Source organism: Globicephala melas, chromosome 11, assembly GCF_963455315.2.
Source record: "Globicephala melas chromosome 11, mGloMel1.2, whole genome shotgun sequence".
Classification (NCBI taxonomy): domain Eukaryota; kingdom Metazoa; phylum Chordata; class Mammalia; order Artiodactyla; family Delphinidae; genus Globicephala; species Globicephala melas.
The window spans coordinates 53139524-53160888 of NC_083324.2; the positions used below are offsets into that span (position 1 = coordinate 53139524).

At 41.7% G+C, this 21365-nt stretch overlaps 1 protein-coding gene and 1 pseudogene across 2 annotated transcripts in view; both read left to right on the forward strand.

Annotated features, from left to right (window-relative positions):
* GADL1 (glutamate decarboxylase like 1) overlaps positions 1-21365 on the forward strand; it is a 502071-nt gene that overhangs the window by 107834 nt on the left and 372872 nt on the right. The window lies entirely within an intron of this gene.
* On the forward strand, positions 10365-11194 carry LOC115838807 (nucleolar protein 56 pseudogene; annotated as a pseudogene).

Sequence of the window (21365 nt, forward strand, 5' to 3'; positions counted from 1 at the left end):
TTTTCCCTTGCTGCTTTTAATATGCTTTCTTTGTATTTAATTTTTGACAGTTTGATTAATATGTGTCTTGGCGTATTTCTCCTTGGATTTATCCTGTATGGGACTCTCTGTGCTTCCTGGACTTGATTAACTATTTCCTTTCCCATATTAGGGAAGTTTTCAACTCTAATCTCTTCAAATATTTTCTCAGTCCCTTTCTTTTTCTCTTCTTCTTCTGGAACCCCTATAATTCGAATGTTGGTGCATTTAATGTTGTCCCAGAGTTCTCTGAGACGGTCCTCAGTTCTTTTCATTCTTTTTTCTTTATTCTGCTCTGCAGTAGTTATTTCCACTATTTTATCTTCCAGGTCACTTATCCGTTCTTCTGCCTCAGTTATTCTGCTATTTGTCCCATCTAGAGTGCTTTTAATTTTATTTATTGTGTTGTTCATCGTTGCTTGTTTCATCTTTATTTCTTCTAGGTCCTTGTTAACTGTTTCTTGCATTTTGTCCATTCTATTTCCAAGATTTCGGATCATCCTTACTATCATTATTCTGAATTCTTTTTCAGGTAGACTGGCTATTTCCTCTTCATTTGTTAGGTCTGGTGCATTTTTATCTTGCTCCTTTATCTGCTGTGTGTTTTTCTGTCTTCTCATTTTGCTTATCTTACTGTGTTTGGGGTCTCCTTTTTGCAGACTGCAGGTTCGTAGTTCCCGCTGTTTTTAATGTCTGTCTCCAGTGGCTAAGGTTGGTTCAGTGGGTTGTGTAGGCTTCCTGGTGGAGGGGACTAGTGCCTGTGTTGTGGTGGTTGAGGCTGGATCTTGTCTCTCTAGTGGGCAGGTTCACGTCTGGTGGTGTGTTTTGGGGTGTCTGTGGCCTTATTATGATTTTAGGCAGCCTCTCTGCTAATGGTGGGGTTGTGTTCCTGTTTTGCTAGTTGTTTGGCATAGGTTGTCCAGCACTGTGGCTTGCTGGTCGTTGAGTGAAGCTGGGTGCTGGTGTTAAGATGGAGGTCTCTGGGAGATTTTCGCCGTTTGATATTATGTGGAGCTGGGAGGTCTCTTGTGGACCAGTGTCCTGAAGTTGGCTCTCCTACCTCAGAGGCAGAGCCCTGACTCCTGGCTGGAGCACCAAGAGCCTTTCATCCACACGGCTCAGAATAAAAGGGAGAAAAAGTAGAGGGAATTAGTAGAAGTATGAGGAAAGAAAGAAGGAAAGGAGGGAAGGAAGGAAGGAAGAAAGAAAGAAGCAAAGAAGGAAAGAAGGCAAGAAGGAAAGAAAGGAGGGAGGGAGGGAGGGTGGAAGGAAGGAAGGAGGGAAAGAAGGAAAAAAGACAGAAAGAAAGAAGATACAGTAAAAATAAAATAAAGTATAATAAAGTTATTGAATTAAAAAATTCTTATTTAGAAAAAAAAAGGGACGGATAGAACCTTAGGACAAATGTTGGAAGCAAAGCTATACAGACAAAATCTTACACAGAAGCATACACATACACCCTCACTAAAAGAGGTAAAGGGGGAAAAATCATAAATCTTGCTGTCAGAGACCACCTCCTCAATTTCGGATGATTCGTTGTCTAAAGGAGGGAAGGAAGGAAGGAAAGAAAGAAAGAAAGAAAGAACGAAGGTAAAGTATAATAACGTTATTAAAATTAAAATTGATTATTAAGAAAAAAATTAAAAAAAAAACCATGGACGGATAGAACCCTAGGACAAATGGTGGAAGCAAGACTATACAGACAAGGTCTCACACAGAAGCATACACATACACATTCACAAAAAGAGGAATAGGGAAAAAAATCATAGATCTTGCTCCTAAAGTCCACTTCCTTAATTTGGGATGATTGGTTGTCTATTCATGTATTCCACAGATGCAGGGTATATCAAGTTGATTGTGGAGCTTTAATCCGCTGCTTCTGAGGCTGCCGGGAGAGATTTCCCTTTGTTTTCTTTGTTCTCACAGCTCACAGGGGCTCAGCTTTGGATTTGGCCCTGCCTCTGCATGTAGGTCGCTGGAGGGCGTCTATTTTTCGCTCAGACAGGACGGGGTTAAAGGAGCAGCTGATTCGGGGGCTCTGGCGCACTGAGGCCGGCGGGGAGGGAGGGACACGGTGTGCGGGGCGGGCCAGCGGCGGCAAAGTCCGGCGTGACTTTGCACCAGCCTGAGGCCCGCCGTGCGTTCTCCCGGGGAAGTTGTCCCTGGATCCTGGGAACCTGGCAGTGGTGGGCTGCACAGGCTCCGCGGAAGAGGGGTGTGGAGAGTGACTTGTGCTCGCACACAAGGCCCCTTGGTGGCGGCAGCAGCAGCCTTAGCATCTCCCGCCTGTCTCTGGGGTCCGCGCTTTTAGCCGCGGTTTGCGCCCGTCTTTGGATTCCGCGCTTTCAGCCGCGGCTCGCGCCCGTCTCTGGATTCCGCGCTTTCAGCCGCGGCTCGCGCCCGTCTCTGGATTCCGCGCTTTCAGCCGCGGCTCGCGCCCGTCTCTGGGGTCCGCGCTTTTAGCCGCGGCTCGCGCCCCTCTCTGGAGCTCCTTTAAGCAGCGTTCTTAAACCCCTCTCCTCACGCACCAGGAAACAAAGAGGGAAGAAAAAGTCTCTTGCTTCCTCGGCAGGTGCAGACTTTTCCCCGGACTCCCTCCCGGCTAGCCGTGGTGCACTAACCCCTTCAGGCTATGTTCATGCTGCCAACCCCAGTCCTCTCCCTGCGCTCCGTCCGAAACCGAAACCCGAGCCTCAGAGCCTCAGCTCGCAGCCCCGCCTGCCCTGGCGGGTGAGCAGACAAGCCTCTCGGGCTGGTGAGTGCCGGTCGGCACCGATCCTCTGTGCGGGAATCTCCCCGCTTTGCCCTCCGCACCCGTTGCTGTGCACTCCTCCGCGGCTTCGAAGCTCCCCCCTCCGCCTCCCGCAGTCTCCGCCCGCGAAGGGGCTTCCTAGTATGTGGAAACTTTTCCTCCTTCACAGCTCCCTCCCACTGGTGCAGGTGCCGTCCCTATTCTTTTGTCTCTGTTTTTTCTTTTTTTTTTTTCTTTTGCCCTACCCAGGTACGTGGAGAGTTTCTTGCCTTTTGGGAGGACTGAGGTCTTCTGCCAGCGTTCAGTAGGTGTTCTGTAGGAGTTGTTCCACGTGTAGATGTATTTCTGGTGTATATGTGGGGAGGAAGGTGATCTCCATGTCTTACTCTTCCGCCATCTTCCCCTCGTCCCCCAGTGAGTTTTGCAACCTACAAGTTTTGATAGATACAATTTTCGTTGTAATTTAGCTATAAGAATTTTTACATTTCCATTATGAGCTTTTAATCCTCTATATTTTATCTTCGATTTGTTTCATAAACTTAAGCTCTTTTCTTCATCTTCCTCCCCCTTTTTTTGGAGTTTTTCTGTATTTCCTTTCTAAGTTCTCACACTGATGATTAGCTCAATAAATTTCAGTCTCTATTTCTATTGTAAGCATTCATGGCTATCTATTCCCTCTAAATACAACATCTCCAGTTTTCCACAAATTCAGTTCAGGAATTCCTCATGTTCCAAACTCTTGCCATGTGAATTCTTGTTATGTGAATGCAAAAAGCAAATACATTCAATAAATATTTTTAAAAGACAGATTTGGAGATCTTCAGAATGTGGTTTGTATCTCTTAAGGTTCTTTCAGTTCCAAAAAGACAAGAAACTCAAGAGCAATCTATTTAATAAAAAGGTCATTTAAAAAACCAGAGATATGGGTATTTTAAGAGTGTTTTCAGGATTGGCTTAATGAAGGCTCTGGGCTCTTTATGTTTCTTGGCTGTGGTTCTTCTTTGTTATCTACAACTTTAAACGCACTTTCCCTAGGAAGATCATTATAGTAACTTCAATCCAGAAATTAAAGAGCTGATTGGTAGCATCTTGGGTACAAACATGAGGATGAAAACCACAAAATAAGAAAATCCAAACAGAAAGCAGCCTAAGTACCTGACTGCATCACAAGGCTGCCAGAGACTTGTGCTTCTTGGTGCATAAAAAGAAACAAAAACAAACTATAGAAATGATTCCTGAAACCTACCATGTAAAAATATATAAACAATAAGGACCTACTGTATAGCACAGGGAACTGTATTCGATATCTTATAATAACCTATAATGGAAAAGAATCTGAAAAAGAATATGTATATAACTGAATCACTTTGCTGTACATCTGAAACTAACACAACATTGTAAATCAATTATACTTCAATAAATAAACATTAAAATAAAAAGAAACAACTCAGTTTTTAAAAGCTACTATATGTAAAGTTTCCCATTACTTGTTGCCAAACACAGTCCTAACTCAAAGCAGTTGAAAAGCACACAATCCAAGACTGACTCAAATTGTCTCAATCTGTACTCAGTGGATAGAGCTGTCACCACCTCAGTGCTCCCCAGGAGGTGGAATTGGCTTGGAGCTTTTGGAACAAAAGCTTTAATCAAAGTTTTAATCAAACCATACGAGGTGGATGCTGTAGATATTTTATTTTTAGGACTTTCAGGAGGTCAGATCTTTTTCCTGAAATCAGGTTGCTGCCTAGGAAAGGAAAGCAGGTGTTTGGGAATGTAATTAATGCATGAAGTTTAGAATTTCCTCCCTGAAGGAGTGGCTGTATCCCACGGAGTCATGTATGAAGAGTATAAATGAGATTGGGGAGAGTCAATGAATGATTCTGTTTGGCTGGCCCCTAGATCATTTCATTATGGTCCATAAGACACAGAGAAAGATAGCCTAAAGAAAATTCAGGGTGGCTACAGCTTACAAAATTTCCTGCTCCATGTCTAATTAATGACTCTGCAGTTCATATAAATGAGAGATTTTACATTGACCACACAGCTGTAATTGAATATTTCACCGTCTTTTCTGTGCAAAAATGGCTATGTTCATCCTGTCGAGTGGAATAAGATGATTACCCTCACTCTTGTTGCATAATAGTTATCCCATCAACAAAACATGGTTTCACATCTTTCAAGGGGAGCTAAAGTACTAACATTTATTTCGAAATAAAAGGGAGGCACTTACAAAGCCTTTCTGTATAAAATCCTTTAAGCCATTTAAATAATAAAAGTAGCATTTCTAAATTTACCTTTTGATAAGTTATAGTTAACATAAGGCTAAGACAAGTAAGTGGTAGCTTTGTTAAAAGGAGAAGAAATTTTGAACCAGAAATCTCTCCCTCTTCCTGCTCACACTGATTGTGCAAATGGCTGCAACTTTTTCCCTCTTCCAGTGTTCATGCCCTTTACAAGGTGACATTATCACTTCTCCCATCAAGGTTGGAATCTAGAGCCCACTTATGGCAGTTTTAATATATAGCCCCACTATTCTCCCTTTTCCTTGAATCTGGGTGGTAAGGGTTTGACAAAAGGGATATGGCAGAAGTGATGCTATATCAGTTTCTGGGCTAAGCCTTAAGAAACTAGCAGCTTCCACAAAGATGTCTGCTCTCACCACTTCTATTCAGCATTTTGTTGGAGCCAAGGAAATTAGACAAGAAAAGAAATACAAAGTATCCAGATTTGAAAATAAGTACTGAACAATTGAAACGAAATTAATAAAACAATTGCATTTACAATAGCATCGAAAAGAATAAAATACTTAAATAGAAGAAGTGGAAGCTTTGTACACTGAAAACCATAAAACCTTCTAGAAAGAGCTTAAAGAATATCTAAATAAACAGAAAGACATTCAGTGTTCATGGATCAGAAGACTTAATATTGTTAAGATGGCAGTACTCCCCAGATCTACAGAGTCAACAAAATTCCAGCTGACTATTTTTTTTCATAATTCAACAGACTGATCCTAAAACTTATATGAAAATTCAAGGATTCAGAATTGCCAAAACAATTTTGAAAAAAAAAAACCCAAAACCCAAAGTTGGAAGACTCATACTTCCAGATTTTAAAGCTACAAAATTACACAAATTTTGTAGCATAAGGATACCACACATAAAAATTAGCTCAAAATGATCATAAAAACCTAAATGTAAGAGCTAAAACTATAAAACTTTTAGATGAAAACATGAGTAAATCTTCATGATTTGGGGTTAGCCAGTGTTTTCTTAAATGTGATATAAATCACACCTCCTCATGGTATATAATCCTTTTTATATATTTTTCTTTATTAAATACTCCTTGGGTGTGGCAAAAAAAAAAAGAAAAAAGAAACTAGCAGCTTCCATTTCCCGTCTCTAAGGATCCATCTCCCATGATGTAAGAAATGTAACCTGCCCCCTGAGAGTCTCACCTGGAGAGGAGTTTGCCAGCCATGTGACAGAGCCATCTTGGAAGTGGATCCTCCAGCCTTAGTCCAGCTGATATCTGGTGGAGCAGAGATGAATTGTCCCCACTGGGCCTTGACCAAATGACAGAATGGTGAGCAAAATAAATGATTGTTGTTTTAAACTAGTAACTTTTGAGGTGGTTTGTTATATAGAAATATAGATAGCTGGAATATTGCCCTTGAACGGGAGCTGGCTGGCCAATAAAATGTGGAAGAGGTGATGTATAGCCTATACCTGTACTTAAAAGGCCTTGGGAGCTTTGGTTCCAACTTGGTACCCTGCTTTTGGAGCCAGTTGGAGGATAAGGGACATGTGCCCAGCTGCCCTTTGCCCCAGCCAACAGGCCAACAGCAACCCTAACCTTCAGAAATGTGAGACCATCTTGAACCAGTCAGCCTCCCATTAACTGGCCACAGATGCATGAACAAGCTAGTCAAAATCCACCAAGCCTGGTCCAGTCTAGAGCATCTTAAATATTTCTCTTACCTGAATAATCTTGGAGAGGCAGCACATCACCCCAGCAGGCCCTTCTTTACATTATGTGCAACTATTTGGTGCTAAACTCCAACCATGATACGTGTCCCTGAGGGAGTGACGTGAGGATATGTGTAAGGATAAATGATAAGGTAAGGAAAAAGAATATTTTGGTATGGCAAACTGAAGTAATAACTTTAAATAACTATTAATAAAAGAATGAATTTAAAAGCCAGAATACACAGACAATGAAATGCAATGTAGCACTGAAAACGAGTGAACTAAAACTACATGTGTAAGAGACAATCTAACAAAAATAACATTGAGTGAAAAAGCAACTTCGGTGGCAAAGTGAAGCACTTTTCTCTTAGGCATCTAAACTTTTTTAGCAGTTGGCCCTATAACTGGACACTGACATTTGGGTAAGCTACAAGGGAAAAAGGTAGTGATCGTAGCTTATTTGATAGTTGAAATACAGATTTTATTATTTATGTAAGAGCATTTTCAACATTTCATCAAATTTATTCATATAAAAATAAAACTTATGCCTAATAAGCCATCTATCACAATCAAGGAGCTATTGATATTTTAAGAGAGAAGAATTCTTGACAAACCTGGGATGTATACAAATAGGCATATCAATGATGTTAGACTTTAGCTTTAATTTCATCAGTTTTATGAACATTACTCAGAATTTGGCTGCCCAATAAGATTTTCAGAAATTTTATTTAGTATATAATATTTATTTTGTGTATTCAGACTATATTTGTCCTCTATTCCCAAAGCCTCAGGCTCTGCTTGCAGGGCATGGTTTACTTCCAGTTCAGTCGATGCCTCTGGGAACTGGAGCACAACTGGGTGAACGCCTGATCATTCCTGAGAATCACATCACAGAGCTGACACAGGCTTAAAAGCTTGATTCATACTTACCTGCAGGTCGCTTCTGGAATTGTGACTTTCACTCTGTCAAAGCGTTCTGAAGATCTCCAAGAACTGATTACACCAGCTCAGGGTGTGTCACTCAGGGAAGTGAGTACTGTTCCTCACTTGCCATCTTCCACATCTGGTCTGCGACCGGATGCCAGTCCTTCTGAAAACTGGTCAGCCGAGCTCTTCCTTCCTCTGTAGTTTTGCTTTGCTTTTGCCACAGATTAGATGAGATTACTGCCTCCCTGTCAGGGGTGAATACATCCTCGATCTTTGACCTGAGACTTCGCAGTGCTTACTACTGCGGGAGGAGTATATGCCCTGCCCCCACCCTTAACTTGGGCTCTGCTAGGTGACTTGGATGACATGAGATGAGGTTGCTTGCATGGTTGAGCTTGTTGTTTTGCTCTTTTGTCGTCACTATAGGAAGAATTTGTCCCAAATAGCCTTCAGTCCAAAGGTGGAGCAGATCTGAACCTACTCACTTCTGAGGCAGAGCCACTGTAGCCAACTTGCACACCTTTGACTGAGAAAAATAAATGTTTCTGAAAGTAGAATTTGGAGGGTTGTTACACAGCAAAAACTGACTAATGTAAGTTTCAAGTTGGGTCACTCAGAGCTGTGTAATTCCAAGTAGTCCATGAGCTGAGTAACTTTGGCAAATCTCTTCAAATATCTAGGGCAGCTATTTCACAATATTAAAATAAATTGAAGACATCCTGTAGACCTAGTAAGTATGCTGCTTCCTCTTTTAATACAGCTTTAATATAATACAGATTTGAATTTCTCCTTAGATGTTTATAGGCATTCTGTTTCTTTTCTCTGGTCAATGTGTAATTTTCAAAAACTTAAAAACATCATTCCCATACAAATATAGAATGAACACATGTCAACAGTTTAGTCAATTCATTAACGAGGGAACAAATAAGATAGGAAAACTGGTTCCAAGAGCATATAAGGTACAGTTATTTCTGTACATTAAGCAAAAGATTGTTAAAAGAAGGTTGCTAGGCTACATACAAAACTGGTTAATGCTCTACAGGGAAAGGAAATATTAACCTTTGAGGTTTTGTTTTATACTGGACTGTGGAAATGAATGAAGATCAACCAGACAAGCAAAGGTTATTGTTCAGATCTTGCTATAGCAAGGGAGTCAGCCATTATCACTTGCATTTTGGAAGAGACTCAATGGCAGGCAGAAGAGGAGGAGAAAAGCTTTATAGTGGAAAAAAGGGGAAGCTTTGGGTGTGCCCTGACAGAGGCTGTTGGCATGGGGAAGCCACAGGTGAGCTGAATAGAAGCAGGGCATCCTGTGTGATTGGTTGGGTTTATATTTGGCTTTCTCTGGTTGTTCTTAAGTTGGAAGCAGGGATAAAAATTAGAAAGCTGTCAATTATTGATCCAGTCTTAGCCATTTTGGACTGATTGTTACAGAGATTATTGTTTGGCTTCCTGGATTAGTACTAGAGATAGAGGTCTTACTTCTTACAGGTCCAGTCTACAGCTATATGGCTTCCAGGGCTGGTTACTAGAGATGATGGATTGGTTTCCTGGGCTGGTTCCTGTAAGTTGTGGGTCAGAGTTCTGTTTTTATACATGGTCTGGCTACTGCCCATTTGTATATTCAGCCTCTCAGTAAAGAACTATACAAATTAACATGTAGCTTCACAGTAGTTGAGCTCTATTCAAATAATAAGTTGTAAGTCAAATACAGGTATATTCTCTTAGGAGATTAAAAAGTCCCTTGTGTAGGCCTAATACACAAAATTATAATATGACATTGAAAAGACATCCCATTGAAAAGTCATACTCTTTACCTTATTTCCAAATTTTGGATAATGCTTGTCTTATCATTGTATATTAAGGAAGAACAGATACAGGAAATTGTGAGTAACCCATACAGTTTTGGAAAAAGTAGAAACTAGACAGGAAGTAGACAGAAGCACTGTAATTGTATCAGTATAAATTTAATACAGGAGGAAATGGCAATATTAGAAGAATCTATGTTGGGCACAGTTTGAGCAGCATTCTTCAATCTGCTTTACCCAGAGTAGGATTTATGTTCTTAAATCTTTGTTGGATTTATGTTCTTAAATCTTGGTTTGATTTACGCCGTGAGTCCATTTCTCAGTTGTTTCACAATCCAAGAGTCAAAGAGACAGATGTTGTCTATTTTTCTCCTCACATCTTAACACTAATTACTTCCCACAATGTATCATTCAGTGAACTAGTTAAATAAGATTTATTTCAAAGACTCTCTTGATCAGTGATTCAAGGAAAACTGGACACACAGGCCTTTTCTTTGGACTTGGAATGCCCTCTTCCCCCTACCAGAGTAGCATCTGGCATAATTGTATTCAGCTTTGCAGGTTTTTGACCAAACTTCTAAAGTTCTCAAATTCCTTACTGGAAGGTGGCTGGAACCTACTAACTCAATTGTGTTTGATAATTAGATAAAATATTTCTTTTCCAAAAACAAAAGGGACAGCACTTCATGCCTTCTTTTGGGTATCTCTGGTGTTCTGTTATCTGTCTTTACCTACGTGTAAACTTGTTAATTCTGGTAGTCATCCAACCATCCACCAGTATTTCACAAGACAGAGGGATGGTATTGTTAATAAGAAAAAGTCTTCAAAATGTAATATTCAGTCCTGGTGTCTGAGTGATTCCCTGGGCCCAGCACAGGGACCAACTTTCCAGAGCCCTGAAGACAAGGGGTAGCACCCCAAAATATGGACTCATTTTCCACTCTACCTTCATTGGCCAAGCAGCAGCCAAGAACAAAGGCCACATCTCCTGATACCTGGCAAACAAATGCAGTATTGCCTCACGAATCGATTGCTTCTCTGAGGTACCTACCAGTGTATTTGGGGAGAAGCTTCAAGAACAAGTTGAGGAGTGGCTGTCCTTCTATGAGACTGGAGAGATTCCATGAAAGAATCTGGATGTCATGAAGGAGGCAATGGTTCAGGCAGAGGAAGCGGCTCCTGAGATTACTAGAAAGCTGGAGAAACAGGAGAAGAAACGCTTGAAGAAGGAAAAGAAAAGGCTGGCTGCAATTGCCCTGGTGTCTTCAGAAAACAGCAGTAGTACCCTGAAGGAATGTGAGGAGACAAGTGCAAGACCCAAAAAGAAGCAAAAGCAAAAGCCCCAGGAGGCTCCTCAGGAGAATGGAATGGAAGACCCCCATCTGTCTCCTCCAAACCCAAAAAAAAGAAATCTTTTTCCAAGGAGGAGCTGGTTAGTGATCTTGAAGAGACAGCTGGCAGTGGAAGTCTTACCAAGAGGAAGAAATCTTTCCCCAAAGAGGAACCAGATAGTGACCCTGAAGAGTCAGGAAACAAGAGGGTTCCCAAGAAAAAGAGGAAATTCTCTTCCAAGGAGGAGCCTCTCAGCAGTGGACCTGAAGAGGCTGCTGCCAGCAAGAGCAGCAGCTCCAAGAAAAAGAAAAAGCTCCAAAAGCTGTCCCAGGAAAATCAGAATGGACATTTCCCTAGTAGGGCATAACTTACAGAGATATTTCCCAGCCCATCCCCTATAGCCCAATAAAAATAAAAACAAATTCACAAGTCAAAAAAAATGTAATATTAATTTACATACAAATTTAATTAACTGTCTTCAACCATGGTAAAAAAGAAAATCTATATTCCTACTTTAAATTTTATTTGAACTAAATTTTCTCAAATACCATTACTTTGTAGTTTACGAATTCCTACAGTAGTACCATTTATGGCCAAAATGTCAACCACCTGTTTGTCCACTAGATGTCAGTGCATCCCCACACTGAAATTATTGGTAGAGTATCCATCTGGTGACAAAAAAAAAAAAATATGTCTGCATGAGAGGTCACATCCTACCTCCCTCTTATTGGCATGAGACATACCACAACTAGACCAACTTTCCATTATTTTCCATACAGGACAGGATCAGATTGCTTTTATCATTGGCTGATTGACATATGCAAACTTTGGTCTCAATAGACACTTGCTTTCTTCCCCCTTGTTAAGCATGGCTGTCTGCAATTGAATTTGGAGAGGTAATCAGTGCTTTGTTTTGCTGCCTGAAATTAACCATACAGAATGAAACTGAATGCCAGGATTAGGTGACACATATAAATCTGTCTTTCAGTCATCTGACTCATTTGTAATGACCTCCAGAGTGTGCCATTTCTCACCCGGTTGTTACAGCCATACTGCCTACAGTCACTTTATCTGAAACCCCTGGGACTCAGTCGCCTCCTTCCAACTCAGGCTCAGAGTCTGTGTAGAATGCACAGTATGTGTAGTACAATAGAGTCATGTGTTCTTGCCTTCACACGAGCAGGTGTTTAATCAGAGTGCCTTTGGTGCAGTCTCAGGAGTTCATGGTGGTGATAACTACAGGTTCAGAAACTCTTTGCATGGGAACAATTCATACTGACAGTCTTTGAATCATATCTGGTTGAGTTAAAGGTGCATTTGCCAGAGGATGCTCTGAAGAACACTGGTCCTGTAGGATGTGGCTGGATGATACTAAAAGATCTAACAGAAGATCCTAAAAGGATTCCATGGAATACTCTGCAGGAACCCCAATCAGGCATGTTTCTCTGTTGTAGAACTTCCAGCAGCTTTACTATTCTTGTGTGCATTATGAATATCCAAGAAGAGGTTACAACTTTTTTTAAAACCCTTTTTTAAAGGGTTTTACAACTTTTTTTAAACCTTAGAATAATTATTTGACAGTGTATCTTGCCAAACTAGTTGATTTTGAAATGTGAAAAAAGACTAAAAGACCTCTGGACTATAATAAGATAATCGTCTCATATTCCTCTTCATCTTTCTCTTTCCTTCCTTCTCATATATTGAGAACGTGTTAATATGTCAGGTGCTGTGTGGGAACAATGTAATAATGGAGATGTCATACAAAGAACAAAGGGAATTACTAGGGCTTAGTTTTTCCAGTAATGTATCATCTTTGGATCTCAGTACACTTTTTTTTTTTTTTTTTTTTTGCGGTACGCGGGCCTCTCACTGCTGTGGCCTCTCCTGTTGTGGAGCACAGGCTCCGGATGCGCAGGCTCAGTGGCCATGGCTCATGGGCCCAGCCGCTCCACGGCATGTGGGATCCTCCCGGACTGGGGCATGAACCCGTGTCCCCTGCATCGGCGGCGGACTCTCAACCACTGCGCGACCAGGGAAGCCCAGATCTCAGTACATTTTACATTTAGAAAGTTTCGAAGTCCACAAACCACCTGGAAGAGGTGGCACTGCCACTGGACACACGGCTCACAGGGAAGGAAATATCTCCCTATACATTCAGGGGAATCCTTTCAACTTGTACTGCAGTCTTTTAGCGAGGGATTGACAGGAAAGAGATTTAGCCAACAGGAATCTAATAGGCAAATTCAGACTTGTTGGTATGACAGAGGCAAATGTTTGAAACAGAATTAAGTGATCTAAAGACACTGCCTAGGGCTTCCCTGGTGGCACAGTGGTTGAGAGTCTGCCTGCCAATGCAGGGGACAGGGGTTCGTGCCCCGGTCCGGGAAGATCCCACATGCCGCAGAGCGGCTGGGCCCGTGAGCCATGGCCGCTGAGCCTGCGCGTCTGGAGCCTGTGCTCCGCAACGGGAGAGGCCGCAGCAGTGAGAGGCCCGCGTACTGCAAAAGAAAAAAAAATAAAAAATAAAAATAAAGACACTGCCTAAAAAAAACACACAAGGAGAGACGTTAGAGGCAAGAACCAGGGTTAAAATGCAGAAAATTAAAAGCCTGCCTGGAGCTCACAGTGTCCAGTGGCAAGCAAGGCCTTAAGACTGAGAGGATTCCTCGTTTGATGCTTCTCCCTTGTGACAACATGAGGGCTTAAAATGCTCACTGAAACTTGAATGAGGCAAATCTTAGGTTGGTAAATATAGATGCTGCAAGGTCGGAGCTGGGCCTCCCCTCTCCTGCGAATGTTTGCGTGGTGGGCACCATCTGCCCTCCGATCATCAATTTATCCCCATCGTCCTGTCCTGGGGATTGAGTACTCTTCCCTCTTCTCTTTTCACAGATTTCTAGCATTTTCTCATAGAAGTGCAGAGAAGGCTGGAGAAGGGATGTGGAGAAGTCAGGGCACAACGCTGTCTTTGGGAGGACACTTGGAAGATGGCTAGATCATTAGACTGGGGTGTTTCAGGTAGAGGGATGAAAGTGTGTCTTGACCTTCAAGCAGTGGCCATGGGATGTGAATGATAAAGTTAAGGCTTTGATAATCATCCATGTGTAAGCCTCACTTCATCAGCTTAAAGAAAAAAATAAAATCGCTTTTTAAAACCTTTCCTTGAAATTATGATATACATACAGAAAATTGGGCATAAGCGTAAATCTTGAGGAATTTTCACAAACTGAAATGTACCCTTTTAACTAGTACCCAAATCAAGAAAGAAAACATCACCAGGGCCCCAGAAGTCCACTTTGGTTCGCTTTCACTCATTACCCCATGCCAAGAGCAACCACAATCCAACTTATAACAGCACAGATTAATTTTGCCTGTCTTTGAACTTCATATAAACGGAATCTTACAATTTGTGCTCCTTTGTATGTGGTCTTTTTTATTCAGCATTGTATTTGTGAGGTTCATCTTTACTGTGGATTGCTCATTCCCATGGGTGTAGAAAATTTTATCCTGTAAATTGTTTACCATTTATTCACCTATTTACTGTTGAAGGATATGGCAGTGATTTCAGTTGGGGGTGATGGGAACAGTGCTGCTATGACCATGCTTGCACGTGGTTTCTGGAGAATGTGTAGATGGGTCACGTTTCATTAAATGTTAAATCTATTGGCACAGAACCAATGGGATCTGATTAAGAAAAGTCCATCCTTCACTATCTCAGATCACATTCCCTAGGCAAGTCCAAGGACAGCAAAAGCTCAGCACCACCACCTTGCAGAGGAAAAGCAGAAGTTCTAGCACATCTGCCTCTAACACTGCTCTCAGCTGCCCTTTGAGGTGGTGTCTGCTGCAGCGCATCACACACTGCATCTGGCCACAGGAGACAAGGTCTCCGCATTATAGAGTCACCACTGTACAGGGCGATCAAACAAATTTGCTCACAGGACTGGTTCTTGCCATGTGTACACACAAACAGCCCCACCTGCCGCAGCCCTTCCTCCTTTTCCTGCCCATGAGCCAGGGCAGCTAGATCAGGTGAAGTTTGGGCCCCACATTCTCACACAAAGTGTTCATAACCAAATATTCTCTAGTCTATGCCTAGAAATAGGCTTGCTTTGGAATCTGAGTCTCAGTTTAGATTCCCCATGGTTATGATGAGTACTTCAGAATTCTCTGTTGATAGTTCCTGCCACCTGATCTCTGCCAGTGCCACATTCAATGTGTCTATACACCTTGACACTTAACAGGAAGGGGGCCTTGAGCTTGCTCGCATTTCTCCCAGAATGCTCCTTGAGTCCCCCGACAGTGAATAGATTCAAAAAGGAATGGAGGGCTTCCCTGGTGGCGCAGTGGTTGAGAGTCCGCCTGCCGATGCAGGGGATACGGGTTCGTGCCCCGGTCTGGGAGGATCCCGCATGCCGTGGAGCGGCTGGGCCTGTGAGCCATGGCGGCTGGGCCTGCGCGTCTGGGGCCTGTGCTCCGCGGCGGGAGAGGCCACAACAATGAGAGGCCCGCATACCGCAAAAAAAAAAAAAAAAAAAAAAGGAATGGAAGGGAGGTACCATCTAGCTCCATCTGCCAGCAGCTCTAAGCTCTGGGCCTTTGCAAAACTGAAACATTTTCTAACAGAACAATGGGTACCTGTTTTCCATTAGTACAATTAAATGGAAAAAAGAATATCTTCATCAAGGTGACCTAATATTGACTGATAGAAAGCAAATTGCAAAAGGATAACTTTTCGCAACATAATACCATTTGTGTGAAATTTAAAACCCCAAGAAACATTGATATATTTTATTGGCAACAGTTAAAAATAAGCCTGAGAGGGCTTCCCTGATGGCGCAGTGGTTGAGAGTCTGCTTGCTGATGCAGGGGACACGGGTTCGTGCCCTGGTCCGGGAAGATCCCACGTGCCGCGGAGCTGCTGGGCCCGTGAGCCTGTGCTCCGCAACGGGAGAGGCCACAACAGTGAGAGGGCCGCATATCGCAAAAAAATAAAAATAAAAAATAAGCCTGAGAATGGAACATACCAGTCTCAGGATGGTGGTGACCTCTGGAAAGGTGTGGGTGGTAGGGTTTGGCAGGAGACATTAAGTGCATTTGTGACATTTTTTCCAGAGTAATCCAAAGCAAGTATAGCAAAATAGTCATGTCTCTTAAATACTGGTGGTAGATTCATGGATGGTTGTTATATTATTTTCTGAACTTTACATTTGAAAGATTTCATAATTTTTAAATTAAATTTTAAAGTTTTTCTTGTATATACTTCTCCAATACTAAGCTGAAAATGTGAAGTAGAAAAAGCAAGCAAAACTGTATACTGTATATAGCGTGACCCCAACCCTGTGCCAAAAAGTGAAAAGAAAGGAGATTAAAAAACAAATCATAATAAAAGGTTAGCAGTTATTTCCAGTTGGTGGTACGTGTGTGCGCACCTGCATGTGATACAGAGATAGCATGTGTGTTTTTCTTTATATCCCTTTATTTTCCTAATTACTGAAGGAAATTATGCCAAATGTGGCATAAAATTACTTTGAGCTGAAGACAGACATTTGAGAATCAACAGATGCAGAGGAGGGTCTGTCTGAACCCCACTCCCCTTTATTTGTCTAAAAGTAGAATCTTCCAAAAGAATTCAATTGCCATAAATCCCCCTTCTAAGGAGGTTTCCTATACTGGGGAAAATGAGAAGCTGGCATTGGGATGAGGAATTGCAAAAGCAAACATTGTTACGAAACCATCATACCTCCCCATCTACTCTCCTAGAGTACTGTTTTTCTTTCCCCAAAGTCAGTCATTTTCTCCTAAGTGCGCTTTCTCCTGTAAGTCCTAGCAGTTTCCTTGCATGAAAACTGGGGCTCAGCTCTGCTTGTTCTAAGCTGCCATGGTGCTTAGAAGTGGCAAAAGGAATCCGGCTGTCTCAACTAGGGAATTTCATTGCACACTTCTCAGCTGCTGGCGAGGGCTGACCGATCTTGTTTAAAGAAGGCCTGGCATTATTTGAGCCTCTTGTTATTTGCATCTAAGCTGTGCTTCCTAAATTGCAAGAAGACATTGTCAGAAGAGGGAGACGGGTTGAGAATAGGACTGAAAGGGTGAGAATGGGCTACTTAGTAGAAGGGGTCATTGCTCAAGATGAAGGATGCCTGGAAGTATCAACCATCCCAGATCACTTGTAGACCCTACCCTCACCTGATGCTGTTGCAGCCATTGCATTTGAGGAGCTTTTCTTGAAGTTCTCTGCTTTCTGGAATCTCCCTTTCATCTGTCAGTACAATTATTCCCTTCCTTATCCCCTGTCAGTGCTTCTCAAACCTTAATGCGCATACAGATCATCTGGGGATCTAGTTAAAAGGTAGATTTTGATACCGCAGGTCTGGGCTGGGACCTGAGATGCTACATTCTTAACCTGCTCCCAGGTGATACCAAGGCTTCTGGTCCACAGACTGAACTTGGAGTAGCTAAGCACTTATAGCACTTCTTTAATTTTTAAAATGAATACCTATGGCATCAGTTGGGTTATTGCCAGAGAAGAATGCAGAAAACACAAAAATGAACATTTATTGAGCACCTATTGAGTACTCAGGTACTATTAGCTCATTTAATGCTCATGTCTGCTGCTTATGTCAGTCTTTGGTTAAGCAGAGCCCTCCACATGGGTGGCCCTCTACCCCAGCCCCTGATTTCTGTCCACTGAATTTTGAATCATCTTTTAAGACTCAGTCCAAGCAATCCTGTATTCAACAGGTCCGTTCCTGAAAGGAAGGAAATATAACCGGATTCATCCTGTATCCTGAGTCCCTACCAGTATCTGACATTCAGTTATAGTACAGTTATTGTAGAGGAGGAAAAAACTTTTCCTCTGCTCTCTCAGGTTAAGTGACTGGGGCTTGCAAATTAAACTTACAAAAGACAGCTTAACAGGAGAAAAAGCATACAAATTTTATTCAGTTTTACAATATGTGCACAGGGTTCCACAAAAAAGAAGTGAAAAGCCAAAGAAATGGTTAGATTAGAAGCTTATATTCCATTTTAACAAAAGGTGATAAATTGTGGAGAAGTGACAAGATAAGGGGAAGGGGAAGTTTGGGCTTCTAGGAGTGATAAATTATGGGAATGTATTTATGTATGGGGAAACTAATGGAAGATAAGGTTTATTTTAGTAACATTTGTTACAGCAGATTCATCTTGGTGCTCAATTTCTCATCTTCTTTATGGCCATGCAACTCCCCTGGAGAGGCAATTTATGGCAGTTCTAATTTCTCAGAAGTTTCTGCTTTTAGTCAGACAAGGGAAGCTCTGAGAAGGTTTCTTTCTGCATCTGTTCTCAATTGTCTTGAGCTCAAAATGATCCACATGCCAAAGTGGCATATTTTGAAGTGGTATATTCTGATTCTCTTCAGCACTGAATTAATGTTTTTAGAGGAATAAGTGAATCCCTAAACAACAATCATGAGAAGTAGGTATTATCACTCAGATTTTACAGATGAGGAAGCTGGGAATCAGAGTTAAAGTGACTTATCCAAGATCACACAGTAAAGAGTAGAGACAGCATTCAGCTTTGTACTTATGCTACTTCAAGCCTCAAAAATTAAAGAAGACAAATTATTAAAAGTTGTGAGAGGTGATTTAGAAAAATATTCCTTGTTGCTGTGTTTTTCTTATCTATGCTGGTACTGGAAAGTTTCCAATATGTACTTGTTTATCTTATTTTTATTTTTACAATACAAAGCTCCTTTGAGACCAGACACTCAGTTTGGATATAATAATATACTTTAACCTTAATTGTTCATGGTACAAAGTATATTCCAGTGAAACTGGATCAAGGCAAACTTGGGAAGCAGCAGAATATACCTCTGGGCACCTCTTTGTCTTTTTGGTCTTTTCTCCTCTTTCTTCCACATAATACCCTGACCTGGGTGTTCAGTTTCCTCATTATCACCTTACACCTGTTAAAATGTCTATTATCAAAAAGATGAGAGATAAATGCTGGCAAGGATGTGGAGAAAAGGGAACCCTTGTACACTGTTGGTGGGAATATAAACTGGTGTAGCCTCTATGGAAAACAGTATGGAGGACTCTCAAAAAATCAAAAATAGAACTACCATATGATCCAGCAATTCCACTTCTAGGTATATATCCAAAGGAATTGAAATCACTATGTCAGAGGTCAAAGAAGTATCTGTACTCCCATGTTCATTGCAGCATTATGCACAATAGCCAGGGTGTTGAAAACAACCAACATGTTTATCATTGGATGAACTGAATAAAGAAAATGTGGTAGATATAGTCAATCAGTATTATTCAGCCATGAGAAAGAAGGAAATCCTGCCATTTGTGACAACATGGATGAACCTTGAGGGCATTATGCTAAGTGAAATAGTCTAGACAGAGAAAGGCAAATACTGCATAGTATCATTTATATGTGATGCTGAATTAAACAGCCATACGCACAAAATGGAAAGCAAAACCAGAATCCTTGCCAGCCAAACAGAAGCCACACACACACACAAAAACAAACAGTCCAAGGCTCAAACTGGCTTCCAGCTCCCACTAAGCCAGTGGCCTTGGTCCAAGTGGTGCCTTACAAATGGGACCTTCCTAATGGAAAAATCCCCGAACGGGAACCAGAGGTTCCCCAAACGGATCAAGTTGAGCAACCTCAGTGTGCACACCGGGGTGCTCACCAAAATGCCCGCAGAGGTTTTGCGGCATCCCGAACACTACTTTTCTGCTTTCCCAAAATAATTCCTTGAAGTAGGAAGTCCAGGGCAGTGCAGGCAGGAGGAAGAGAGGAACGTCCTCTAGGCAAAGATGGCCTTGGCAGCTGCTAGGGTGGTCCCTCTTTGGCCGTCTACTCCTGCCTCAGAGTTCCAGCTGCCAGGATGGCGGACAGGGTATGACTGGGGCTTGGCCTTTCCAGGCAAGGGTCCCAGGCGATCTGGCCTCTAAAGGAGTTCTCCAACCCTCTGCTCTCTTGAAAGAGGCTGGTGTGGAGAAAACCTCGGAGCATCCGATCAAGCCAAGGGACCCCCCTACCTGGGATGGTCCCATGTGGCCCCACGTTGGGTGCCAAAATTGATGCTGAAAGCTCAGCTTCTCTGTACACCGGTACCTAATCGAATCTCAGAGACAGAGTTTTGGGTGAAGTAGAGAAGGATAGCTTTATTGCTTTGCCAGACAAAGGGGGACACAGTGGGCGACTGCCTCAAAAAACTGTGTCCCCAGTTGGCAAGGATAGTGAGAAGTTTTATAGTAATTGTTCAAAGAGGGCGTGATCAGCTCGTGGACATTCTTCTTATGGGTTGGTGGTGAGCTAAGTAGGTGTCAGCATCATCAGCCTTCAGGTTCCAGCTAGTCTGGGGTCTGTGTGCTTGTGGGTAGCATACCATTTAATCCTTGACTTCTCCCATTTGGAGGGGGTTTCAGTATCTGCAAAACAGCTCAAAGATATTGTTGTGTGTATCCGTTGATGGGGAACCAGAACCTTGCCCCAAGGCTGCACTATTGTTTCTCTTGACTGTTTGTTTCTCCCTTGTCTCGAATCCCCTCCCTTCCCTAATTAACAACTGCTTGAATCTGCCCATTGGAACTCAGGGAAGGTTATGGAGGCTGAATGAAGGCTATTTCCTGTAATCCAAGAAATGGGGGACACAGAAAGTCTTTGTGCCCAGGATCCCCACAGGGCCCTGCTTGGTACCATATGTGGACTCAAAAAATCAAAAAAAAAAAACTCGAACTCAGAAACAGTAGAATGGTGGTTTCTAGGGACTGGAGGTTATAGAAAATAGGGAAAAGTTGGTAAGTTGTACTACAAACTTTCAGTTATAAGATGAATAAGGTCTGAAGATCTAATGTATAACACGGTGACCATAGTTGACATAGCACTGTAGTGTATAGTTGAAATTTGCAAAGAAAGTAGAACTTAAGTATTCTCACCAAAAAGAAAAAAAGTAAACATGTGAGGTAACAGATGTGTTAATTAACTTGGTGGTGGGACTCTTTTTAGTGTAAACTTGTGTCAAATCATCACATTGTACACTTAAATGTATTACAACTTTATCAGTTATACCTCAATAAAGCTAAAAAAAAACCCTACAGGTAAGGAAGAAGTACTTCAACAGAGTTAGCTATACGGTGATGGTTGTGATAATTAATTTAATTTGATAATTATTTCACAGTGCGCATATATATATATATATATATATAGCAAATCATCACGTTTTACACTCTAAATACATACAATTTTGTCAGTTATTCCTGAATAAAGCTTTAAAAACTTTAAAGAAGATGATATCAAGGAAATATTTTTAATATTTTAGATGTGATATTGACATTGGGGTTATGTAAAATATGTTAAGTGTTAGAAGTGCATATGGAAATATTTAGAGTAAAATGGTACAATGTCACGGATTTTCTCTAAAATACTACAATAAAAGAAAGAGTTAAAGTACAGTGAAATAGTGATAATTCAAAATTCAGGCAGATGGGCATATGGAGGCTCATTATATCATTTTCTGTACTTTTGAAAACTCTCATAAGAAGTTAAAACAACTGCCTAATCCT